At 38.1% G+C, this 10891-nt stretch overlaps 1 protein-coding gene across 1 annotated transcript in view; it reads left to right on the top strand.

The window, feature by feature from the left end:
• Window positions 1-487: 487 nt before the first annotated feature.
• The window catches only part of LOC128638963 (guanylate-binding protein 1-like), a 374647-nt gene continuing 364243 nt past the window's right edge, over window positions 488-10891 (top strand). The window contains exon 1 of the mRNA XM_053691105.1: window positions 488-541. The gene's annotated coding sequence lies outside the window, so the exon portion shown is untranslated. The remainder of the gene's footprint in view (window positions 542-10891) is intronic.

Raw genomic sequence — 10891 nt, 5'->3', positions numbered from 1 at the left:
GCGCTATGGAAGTCCCATAGAAAAAAGACTATGGCGCTATGGAAGTCCCATAGAAAAAAGACTATACGCAATTTGCATAAGTTGATTTGCGGTAAGGCCAAAAAAGTGTGCGGTGCCCCCAAATCTGCAAGACTCATAATACCAGCGGTAGTGAAAAAGCAGCATTATGAGGCTTAACGCTGCTTTTTCACTATACGCAAAACTCGTAATCTAGCCAAATGTATTTTTGAAGTGATTATTGATATCTTCAGCTGTAGAGCGCCCCCTCACTAAACATATTTGTAATGGTAAATCCTAGGGTTTCACAAATGTTAGGATTTACTATCACTTTAAAATTATAACTTTATATAAATACTTGCTAAGCCTCTGCTGTAGAAATTGGCTGCTGTCCAGTTTAAGAAAGAGCTTTCACTTTCATTATTAATAAGGAATGCTCTCACATCCCTATAAAAAGCAAGCAACTCTAATCTAGCAAATGTTGCCTTCACTGGAGACAAAAGAATTACTGAAGCTTCCTCTAAGTATTAGCTGATCCTAAAATGTAAGTACAATTGCAATATCTACAAAGCATATATATTTTATTTTAACATCTGTTAACTAATTGTCACTAAATTGTGTTTTTTTCTTCTCTATAATCTCTATTTTTGTTTTCTTGTCAATTTTATTTATCTCTTATAAAAAAAAAATGTTTTTATTTGTTTTACATTGCAGTTTATTAAACGTGATGACAAACTCTCCCCTTTATAAAACTAGATCCGGAATGCAGTTTCATTCATCAGTCGTAATAAAGATATAAATTACTTTTTAATAATTGACTTTTGAAGTTGGTGGCAGAGCGTGTGATATTTGAATTTTATATCTATATTAAAAAGTAAGTTATAGCGCATCTTTGTTACAACTGATGAACTAAACTAGATCTAAAATATCACTAACATTCTGGATCTGTTTTTAAAAAGGGAAGAGTTTACTATTATTTTAAAACTACAGATTGTCATTAGAAGGACACACTGGTGTTCATATAATTTTAACAAACGTTGCAATACAAATGTGGTTTAAAAAAGATTATAGGATTCAACAGTTTATATTATTCAGCCACATTGCAGTGCTTTATATTCAGTATGGAAACTTTCTAATTTACTTCTATTATCTAATTTATTTAATTCTCTTGGTATCATTTGTTGAAGAAGCAGCAATGCACTAATGGTTTCTATCTGAACTCATGGGTGATCCAATCACAATCGATATATATATATATATATATATATATATATATATATATTCAGCCACCAATCAACAGTTAGAACCTAGGTTCTCTGCTGCTCCTGTGCTTGCCTAGATAAACCTTCCAGCAAAGGATAACAAGAGAAGGATGTAAATTAAAAAATAGAAGTAAATTGGAAAGTTGTTAAAAATTGAATTCTCTACCTGAATCATGAAAGAAAATTTTCGGGGTTTCATGTCCCTTTAACGCAGTACTTGAAGATAAACAAAAAAGCAGCCTATTTTTAGCATAACCTTTATATAACAAACAGTTCAAATATATACAGAACCAGCATATTTTCACTTTAACTAGAGAGAATGGTGTTCATTCTATTGCTGTATATTCTAAAAAGGACATTGAACACTTATTGCTTTTGTGTAAAAATTGTGCTCTGTCCCACACTCTCTAGAGTCCAAAAAGAAAATTATTTTACCTACAAAAGCTGCAAATCAAACAGCTGGTTTAGGCATTTTGCAGCACTTAGGTTACAGATTTTTCTTTTTGACCTTTCAAAGGAGCATAAAACAAATCAGAATTTTTACACAAACTCAAGTGTTGTATAATGTCCCTTCAATCACAGGAGCTCAGACACATTGCATTTACTCTAAAACTTCTTAAAAGTAATGTCTCTTATTCAAATGCCACATAATCTTATATTTCTTGTAACATATCTATATTTATACCATACGTTTAGTCTAAATTTTACATACGGTTCGATCACAATCATTTAAAAAAGCTTATCAAATGATTTATATAGACAAATTCCCACCTTAGTGCTGGATTTTGTAAAAAATTATTAGATACAAATTTCTAAAGGTTTGTGAGCCCTTAGGGGTCAATTTATTAATGTGCGAGCAGACATGATACGACGTAGCATGCGCTGTCAGCATTTATCATTGCACCAGCAGTTCTAGAGAACTGCTGGTGCAATGCCACTCCCTGCAGATTTGCTGCCAATTGGCCGCTATCAGGGGGTGCCAATCCACCCTATCGTATTCTAAATCAGTTTATAAATAACCTATTAAAAACACAATTCTGATTTATTGCTCGTTGCATTACTGTGGATATACAATTTGACTCATTTTAGATTTTTTAAAGAACTTTAGTAGCTGTCCCCTCTGCCTAGAATGTAGATCATAATTTATCAGTAGACAAAGTCTTAATGGAACATTTTCCCTAATGCCAGATTAAAAATACATGTTTAAATATGTTTTGCACAAGTATATTGTGCACCACAACAGTGACTGCAAATATAAAGCATTTTGCAAGATTTGGGGTCTTTATTGCTACAATCAAATAGATATTTTATAATGTATTTGGTTTCTTTTTTGTTTTTCCCCAAACAGAAATATACTTGTGACTGTCAAAAAACAACAACAAAAAACTATTTTGTTTTCATGTTTATTGAATTGTGTCCCTGCTTTTAAATTGAGATGTAAGATTTTGTTATAATTAAAGGACATAACAGTTGTTTTATTATTCAATAGAGAGTATTTCTATTATCAAATTGACTTTGTACTTTTTGTATCCATTGTTGAAAATCAGTTAGGTAGGCTCAGGAGTGTGCACGTGTCTGTGGCACTATAGAGCAGCAGTTATAATAATGTTATACATCTGCAAAAACTGCTGTCCTATAATTCTCAAGACATGTGCTCAACGCTTACCTAGGTATGCTGTTCAACAAAGAATGTTATGCTATGGATAATAGAAGTATACTGAAAAGTTTTTAAAAATTGTATGCTCTATCTGAATCACGAATGAAGCATTTTGGGTTTCAAATCCCTTTAATTGGCATAAATGATAGAAAGGAACACTATGCTTCTCTCCCCCTATTCTGCATGTGTGATCTCTGCTGGTTCATGTATTTCTATATTAGGGATTTGAATCAGGAACTAATGATATATTTATATATTTTTATTAGGCACATAAAACAGTGCCTATCTTCCACAATAAATGTTTTATTATTAAATTTCTTTAAAAATTTGCTAACTACACTGTTAAGGGACCGGACATCCCTCTCCAAAAGGATTAATGGGGTGTTCTGTAATACATATAGAAGCTTTGGGAGCAGAACCATTTTAAATAGGGCTATCCGACCGGAGATGGATAATGGCAGGGACTGCCAGCTTTTAAGTTTCTCCCTGATACTTGCTAGAATTGGGAGAATGTTAAGATGATACAGGTCCCCTGGAGTAGAGGGAATCATGATTCCTAAGTATTTGAGAGATTCTCTGGCCAGGGTGAAGGGGATATCAAGGGGAGAGTTATTGTTTTGTCTGAGCCATAGCAGTTCTGATTTTGTTTCGTTTATCTTATAACCTGAGAAAGACCCGAAACGGACAGCAATATCCATAAGTTTAGGTATACTGATTTGGGTATCTGATAGATATAGCAGTAGGTCGTCAGCATAGAGAGCAATTTTCATCACCTGGTTACCCACTTTAATTCCCGAGATTTGGTGTCTAACCATAATTGCCAAAGGTTCAATCAAGACGTCGAAGAGCAGGGGGGACAGAGGGCATCTCTGTCTAGTTCCCCTCCCTAGAGTTATCTGTGGGGATACACAATTATTGACAATCAGTCTTGTATATGGTTCTTTATACAAATTAGTGATAAAATGGAGAAATACACCCTTAAAGCCAAAATTGGCCAATGAAGTGAGAAGATGGTCATGATGGATTGAGTCAAATGCTTTCTCTGCATTGAGTGAGACAATAGCTAGGTCAGGGGCGCCTCCATCCCCCCGGCTCCCCGACGCCTCCAGAGTCCTAAAATATTCCGTGATAACTAATGCTTCTCTCATTTTTGCTGAAGAGTTTCGTTTGTATAAAAACCCTGCTTGATCTGGGTGGATTATGTTAGCAAGCAATGACTGAAGCCGCTTAGCAATGATAGAACAGAGAATTTTATAATCTTCATTTAGAAGGGCTATGGGTCTATAAGATTCCTTAAGGGAGGGGTCTTCCCCACTCTTGAGGATTAAAATGGTGTTAGAGGCAGAGAAAGAAGAAGCTACTGGGTCACCCCTAATGTACATACTATTATATAGGTTATTAAGATAAGGAACAATTTCAGTGCTCATAATTTTATTGAACTCATTCGGCAAGCCGTCTGGTTCTGGTGCTTTGTTTGAAGCAAGATCCGCAATGGCCTTTACAATTTCCTATTCCGAAATTGGAGTGTTGAGAGTATTAGTCATATCTTCTGAAATTTTAGGGCAGACGATTTCGCTCCAAAATTGTTTCGCTTGAGCTAAATTTGAGCTCCTACGGGAATAGAGATCTTGATAATATTTGGTAAGCACCTCCGCAATCTCTTCAGGTTTATCAAGAGTAGTACCTTCCTGTTGTATATTCTCAATAAAAGATGACTTTTTCTCCCTTTTGACCAAATTAGCCAGAAGTCTACCAGACTTGTTTCCAAATCTGTAGATTCTGGCTTGAAGTTTTAAGTCTCTCTGTGTTTCCTGGAATACCGCAAATGTATCCCTAGAATTTTTGGCCCTAATATATTTTGCCCAGTTTGTAGGCGATTTTTCCAATAAATAGGAGTTATAGGAATTGATTACTGAGTTAGTAATTTCTTTCTCTCTTAGTCTTATTTTCTTAAGTCTTGCAGCACTGTAGGCAATAATTTCGCCCCTAAGTACTGCCTTTGCAGCTTCCCAAAACAGCATAGGAGATTCTATATAATCTAGGTTCTGTTGAACATAATCAGAGAATTTGAGTCTAAGCCAATTTCTAAATTTCAAATCAGTCGCAAGAAATGAGGGGAAAGTGAAACGTATTGGTCTAATTTTAGGATGGTTCAATTGAAACTCCAGGTAGATGGGACCGTGGTCTGACAAAAAAATAGGTAGTATCCCTGCCTTTACTTCTGACAGGCTTAATCTTTCATTAATAAGAAATAAATCGATTCTGGATAAACAGGTAAAATCACTGGCATCTGGATTCTGGAGTCTCCACACATCCTTAATTGCAAGATTTTGCATAATTGATTTAATAAGCTTAGCTTCTAAGTTGTCCCTTTTATGTTTAAGTGGTTTACTATTCTGCCTTAGCCTGTCCAATGGACAGTGTGGGGACATGTTAAAATCTCCACCGAGGACCAGGTGGCCCTCATACATGGAGAGAATTTTAGCCTGTATTCTGGACCAGAAATCTGAATCAAGCTTATTAGGTGCATAAATATTACATAGGGTAAATATTGTTTTGCAAATTTTAACTTTTATTAACACAAATCTTCCCTCCTGGTCTGTTTCCCTGTGAATAACCTCTATATTAATTCTTTTCCCTATCAGAATGGCCACCCCTCTCCTCCTTCCCACACCCAGGGAAAAAAAAAATGTCTTTCACCCAGGAAGACCTAAGTTTCAAGGACTCTTCTGGGGTCAGATGTGTTTCTTGTAAAAATGCTATGTCGGTCCCCAGCTTTTTCAGATGTGTAAGAATAGCTTTCCTTTTAATGGGGGTGGAGATCCCACCCACATTCCATGAGATCATTTTAAAATTGGCCATCTGGGACTGACCCCCTGTCTGAGTTTAGATAATAGGGGGAATGGGTGAAGACAAGGAGGGAAAGAAAAAAAAGGGGGAGAAAAAAAAAAAAAGGGGGGAGGGGAGGAGAAAAAACAAACAAAAAAAAACATTCAACCTAAAAACTCCTAAACCAGCATAATCCATACTCACACTAAGTGAGAGCTAAGAAAAAAACATATCAGAGGCCTATTTTTGGCCTATCAGCTGTGTATCTAAAATATTTGAATCTTTCAGAAATTGTTCTACCTTCTGAGTATTACTAAAAATACGGACATTTTCCCCATCTATGATTTTCAATTTTGCAGGGTAGATAATAGTAGCTTGATGCCCCTGTTGGATTGGTTTGGTACAGATTGGGGCTAATGCCTTCCTCCTGGATGTTGTCTCAGCTGAGAAATCCTGAAAAAGAAGGATTCTAGAGCCCCCTAATGTAATGGGCTGGTTTTTCCGAAAAAATTGCATCAATGTGACCTTATCTTGGAAATTTAGGAGTTTTACAATCACAGGTCTGGGCCTGTGGTTCCCTTTATTATCTACCCAGGGTTACCCTAATCTATGTGCTCTTTCCACAATGATCTGGTTTTTCCTCAATACCCATCATAGTGTTTTTGTAACTTTACTGGCCCCCTTTTTTTTTTTTTATGAGTCTCTTGTTGGTAAACAGTGGCCCGCCAGCCCCATATATCTGTCTTGAAGACCGCCTTAAAGTTTTGGTTGTTGCGGGGATATGTATGTGAAAAGCAATGATTATGCAGCTTGACTTACCCCCTCTCGCAACGTCCAGCCATCCACCGCGTACCTCACCGGCATCCAAGATCCTATGAGTTGTTTCAGTCTCTGAAGTGGCCACCATTAAGGCCTCCTGCCTCACGGTTCTGAACCAGGTTCAACTTTGGCTCCCCTCACGCAGCATCGGTGGGAGGGGAGAGAGAGGCACTGTGTCAGGCACCCGCAGGAGTCCAGAGAGAAATCTCCTACCGCTGGTCTTCGATCCAAAGCCGAACCCGACTCCCTCCCACGCAGCACCAGTGGGGGAGGGGCGGGATGGACGCCTGTCAGCGGAGTCAGTGAATCAGCAAGGGGAATCCCAGGCGGCCTCTCAGGTAGGGTTGAAGAAGTACACTGTAGTTTAGAACTTGAAGTTAGCCATACGGGCCAGCGGGGCATAGGGACATGGAGGGGGGGAATACTTAAATTGTCAGGTAGGGCGCTGCTGGAGATAGAAGATGTAGAGTAACTTGGGGCATAGGTGCCAGTAATTTGTCCCACACCTGTATACGCCAGGTGAGTAGTTAGGCTCCTTGGAGTGAGATCGACTAGCTGGTGTTTAAGAATAAACCAGAGGGATGGCAGTCCGCTGGTGGGGTTCCAGAAATGGTCTTACTAATTGCCCAAGAGAAAGCAGCCCCAGTTTGGGGTAGGGCGCAAGAGTTTCACCGCCAGCAGCTGTTGTAGGGCTGGAGCAGCGAGCTCAGCATTATCTGCCCAGCTCCTCCTCCACCGGAACCTAGAGCAGGGAATTTTAAGCAACTTTCTAATTTACTCCTATTATCAATTTTTCTTCATTCTCTTGCTATCTTTATTTGCAAAAGAAGGCATCTGAGCTTTTTTATTAGTTCAGAACTCTGGACAGCACTTTGTTATTGGTGGATGAATTTATCCACCAATCAGCAAGAACAACCCAGGTTGTTCACCAAAAATGGGCTGGCATCTAAACTTACATTCTTGCATTTCAAATAAAGAGACCAAGAGAATGAAGAAAATTTAATAATAGGAGTAAATTAGAAAGTTGCTTAAAATGTCATGCTCTATCTGTATCACAAAAGAAAAAAATTGGGTTCAGTGTCCCTTTAAGTAATGCAATTCTGGTGTTTGTTTGCTCACAGTCTGTCTCAGCGTACCTCACTGCCTGCATTTATCGTGGACACTCTCTGACACTGTAGGAGCTTGGTGTCAAAGTGCAAAGCAAAAAAGGATGAAGTGATTGAGGAGGTTTACATTTGTAGGGGAAAAACTGTGTGAGGGAGGGGGCAAATCATTATGTAAGTGGAGCCTGTGCCCTACCCATTGAATCATAGCTTAGTTTCAGTGCAGTTTACTTTTATAATAAATATGATAATTATATCCATGGGACTTGGTAGTGGTGGGGGCAGTTGCCCCTCCTGAAAATGTGCCCCTTATATATCCAAGCATAAGCACAGCCTAATGCAATTATCCACATGTTTATTTTTAGTGCTGCGTGTCTGTACTTGTTACTGAGCCAATGTTACTGTGAACTTGAGTTACAATTTATGTCTTAACATTTCTCAGATTTCATAGTTGAGTGCAAGTAAATGTTTATGTCAGTCTGTTTGCTTATGGGACTGTGTACTTGTTTTATAATGTTTGCATTATCAAGTATGTTTTATAGTGAACTCCTAGGCTTGGGGGCCTAATTATTAATGTGGAAGCGGACATGATCTGACATAGCGGATCATGTCTGCTGCTCACCGATAAATGCCGAAAGCATACTCAGTCTGCATTTATCATTACACAATAAGTTCTTGTTCTTCTATAGGATCAGGCAAATTGATGTCCGCGGCCTCAGAGCAGGCGGACAAGTTATGAAACAGCGGAAACTGGGGCTCGTGCGGAAACAGGGGCATCATTGGAAGCCATGTACATAGATATCATGTTGATTAATTCATCTATATATGAAACCATTTATAAATATAAAAATGGTTAAAATTGTCCATTGCAAATACAGGTCTTTTATACATGTACCTGAACAGGCTAGACCTCCTACTGTTCTGACAAGCCAGAAGGTCTCAAGAACAAAGGAGCAGATATTTGTGAAGATAAAAAGATAGGCCACTTCAAAGTAATTTTAGCACATGAAATTATCAGGTTTGTTTATCCATATCTGGGTTTCCTATTTAAAAAGTTGAGTGCACTACAGAACCCCTGTATAGACAGCAGACATGCAGTCTAAAATTGACCTTTGAAGCCAGCTGAATTTCAGGGAAGTAGTAATTAACACTATGGGGGGTAGTTATCAAGCCGTCAACCTCAAATACGCTGGAATTCCGCAGCGTATTTGTGGCGAGGCTGATTCGCCTTAGTTATCAAAGGCTTCAGACCGGCAAAAGTAGAATTTTGTGACGTAAGCTTCGATCCGCCGGACTCCGTCCGACACAGATCGATTCTTACGTCACTCCAGATGTTCCGCACACAAGTGCTGCAAATCTCACTACTTTTGCTAGTTATCAAAAAACTAGCAGGTACGCTCAGCACTTTTACGGCCCAGCGTACCTGGTTTTCAAACCGCCAGCCTGGAGGTGGCGGATCCCATAGGAATCAATGGGAGTCTGACCATAGCGAAAGTACAAGTTCGCTGCTGCCAGACATCCCATTCATTCCTATGGGAGCTGTCTACACCTAACACCCTAACATGTACCCCGAGTCTAAACACCACTAATCTGCCCCTCCTACACTGCCGCAACTAAATAAATGTATTACCCCCTAAACTGCCGCTCCCGGAGCCCACCGCAAGCTACTCTATACATATTAACCCCTAAACCGCCGCTCCCGGAGCCCACCGCCAACTACATTATACCTAGTAACCCCTATCCTGCCCCCCCTATACCACCGCTCTCTATAATAAATGTATTAACCCCTATCCTGCCGATCCCACACCTCGCCGCAACTAAATAAATAGTTTAACCCCTAAACCACCGCTCCCGGACCCCCGCAACCTATAATAAATGTATTAACCCCTATCCTGCCCCCCACTACACCATCGCCACTGTAATAAAATTATTAACCCCTAAACCTAAGTCTAACACTAACCCTAACACCCCCCTAACTAAAATATTATTTAAATAAATCTAAATAATATTTCTATTATTAACTAAGTTAATCCTATTTAAAACTAAATAATTACCTTTAAAATAAACCCTAATATAGCTACAATATAAATAATAATTATATTGTAGCTATCTTAGGATTTATTTTTATTTTACAGGCACCTTTCAATTTATTTTAACTAGGTACAATAGCTATTAAATAGTTATTAACTATTTAATAGCTTACCTAGCTAAAATAAAGAGAAATTTACCTGTAAACTAAAAACTAACCTAAGTTACAATTACACCTAACACTACACTATACTTTAATAAATTATTCCTATTTAAAACGAAATACTTACCTGTAAAATAAACCCTAATATAGCTACAATAAAAATAATAATTATATTGGAGCTATCTTAGGATTTATATTTATTTTACAGGTAACTTTGTATTTATTTTAGCTAGTTAGAATAGTTATTAAATAGTTATTAACTATTTAATAACTACCTAGCTAAAAGAAATACAAAATTACCTGTAAAATAAATCCTAACCTAATTTACAATTAAACCTAACACTACACTATCATTAAATAAATTAAATAAACTACCTACAAATAACTACAATTAAATACAATGATATAAACTAACTAAAGTACAAAAAATAAAAAAAGCTAAGTTACAAAAAATAAAAAAAATAAGTTACAAACATTTAAAAACATATTACAACAATTTTAAGCTACTTACACCTAATCTAAGCCCCCTAATAAAATAACAAACCCCCACAAAATAAAAAAATGCCCTACCCTATTCTACATTAAAAAAGTTCAAAGCTCTTTTACCTTACCAGCCCTTAAAAGGGCCTTTTGTGGGGGCATGCCCCAAAGTTCAGCTCTTTTGCCTGTAAAAGAAAAATACAACCCCCCCAACATTAAAACCCACCACCCACATACCCCTAATCTAACCCAAACCCCCCTTAAAATAACCTAACACTAATCCCCTGAAGATCATCCTACCTTTAGTTGTCTTCACTCAGCCGAGCCACCGATGGAACTGAAGAGGACATCCGGACCGGCAGAAGTTATCCTCCAAGGGGCGCTGAAGAAATCTTCCATCCGATGAAGTGATCCTCCAAGCGGCGCTGAAGAAATCTTCCATCCGGGCGAGGTCATCTTCCAAGAGGCGCTGAAGAAGTCTTCTATCCAGGCGAGGTCATCGTCGAAGCCGGGTCTTGAATCTTCATCCCGCCAATGTGGAACATCCTCCTTT

The sequence above is a fragment of the Bombina bombina genome, chromosome 8 (assembly GCF_027579735.1).
Source record: "Bombina bombina isolate aBomBom1 chromosome 8, aBomBom1.pri, whole genome shotgun sequence".
Classification (NCBI taxonomy): domain Eukaryota; kingdom Metazoa; phylum Chordata; class Amphibia; order Anura; family Bombinatoridae; genus Bombina; species Bombina bombina.
This window is presented reverse-complemented; position numbering and strand designations above follow the sequence as displayed.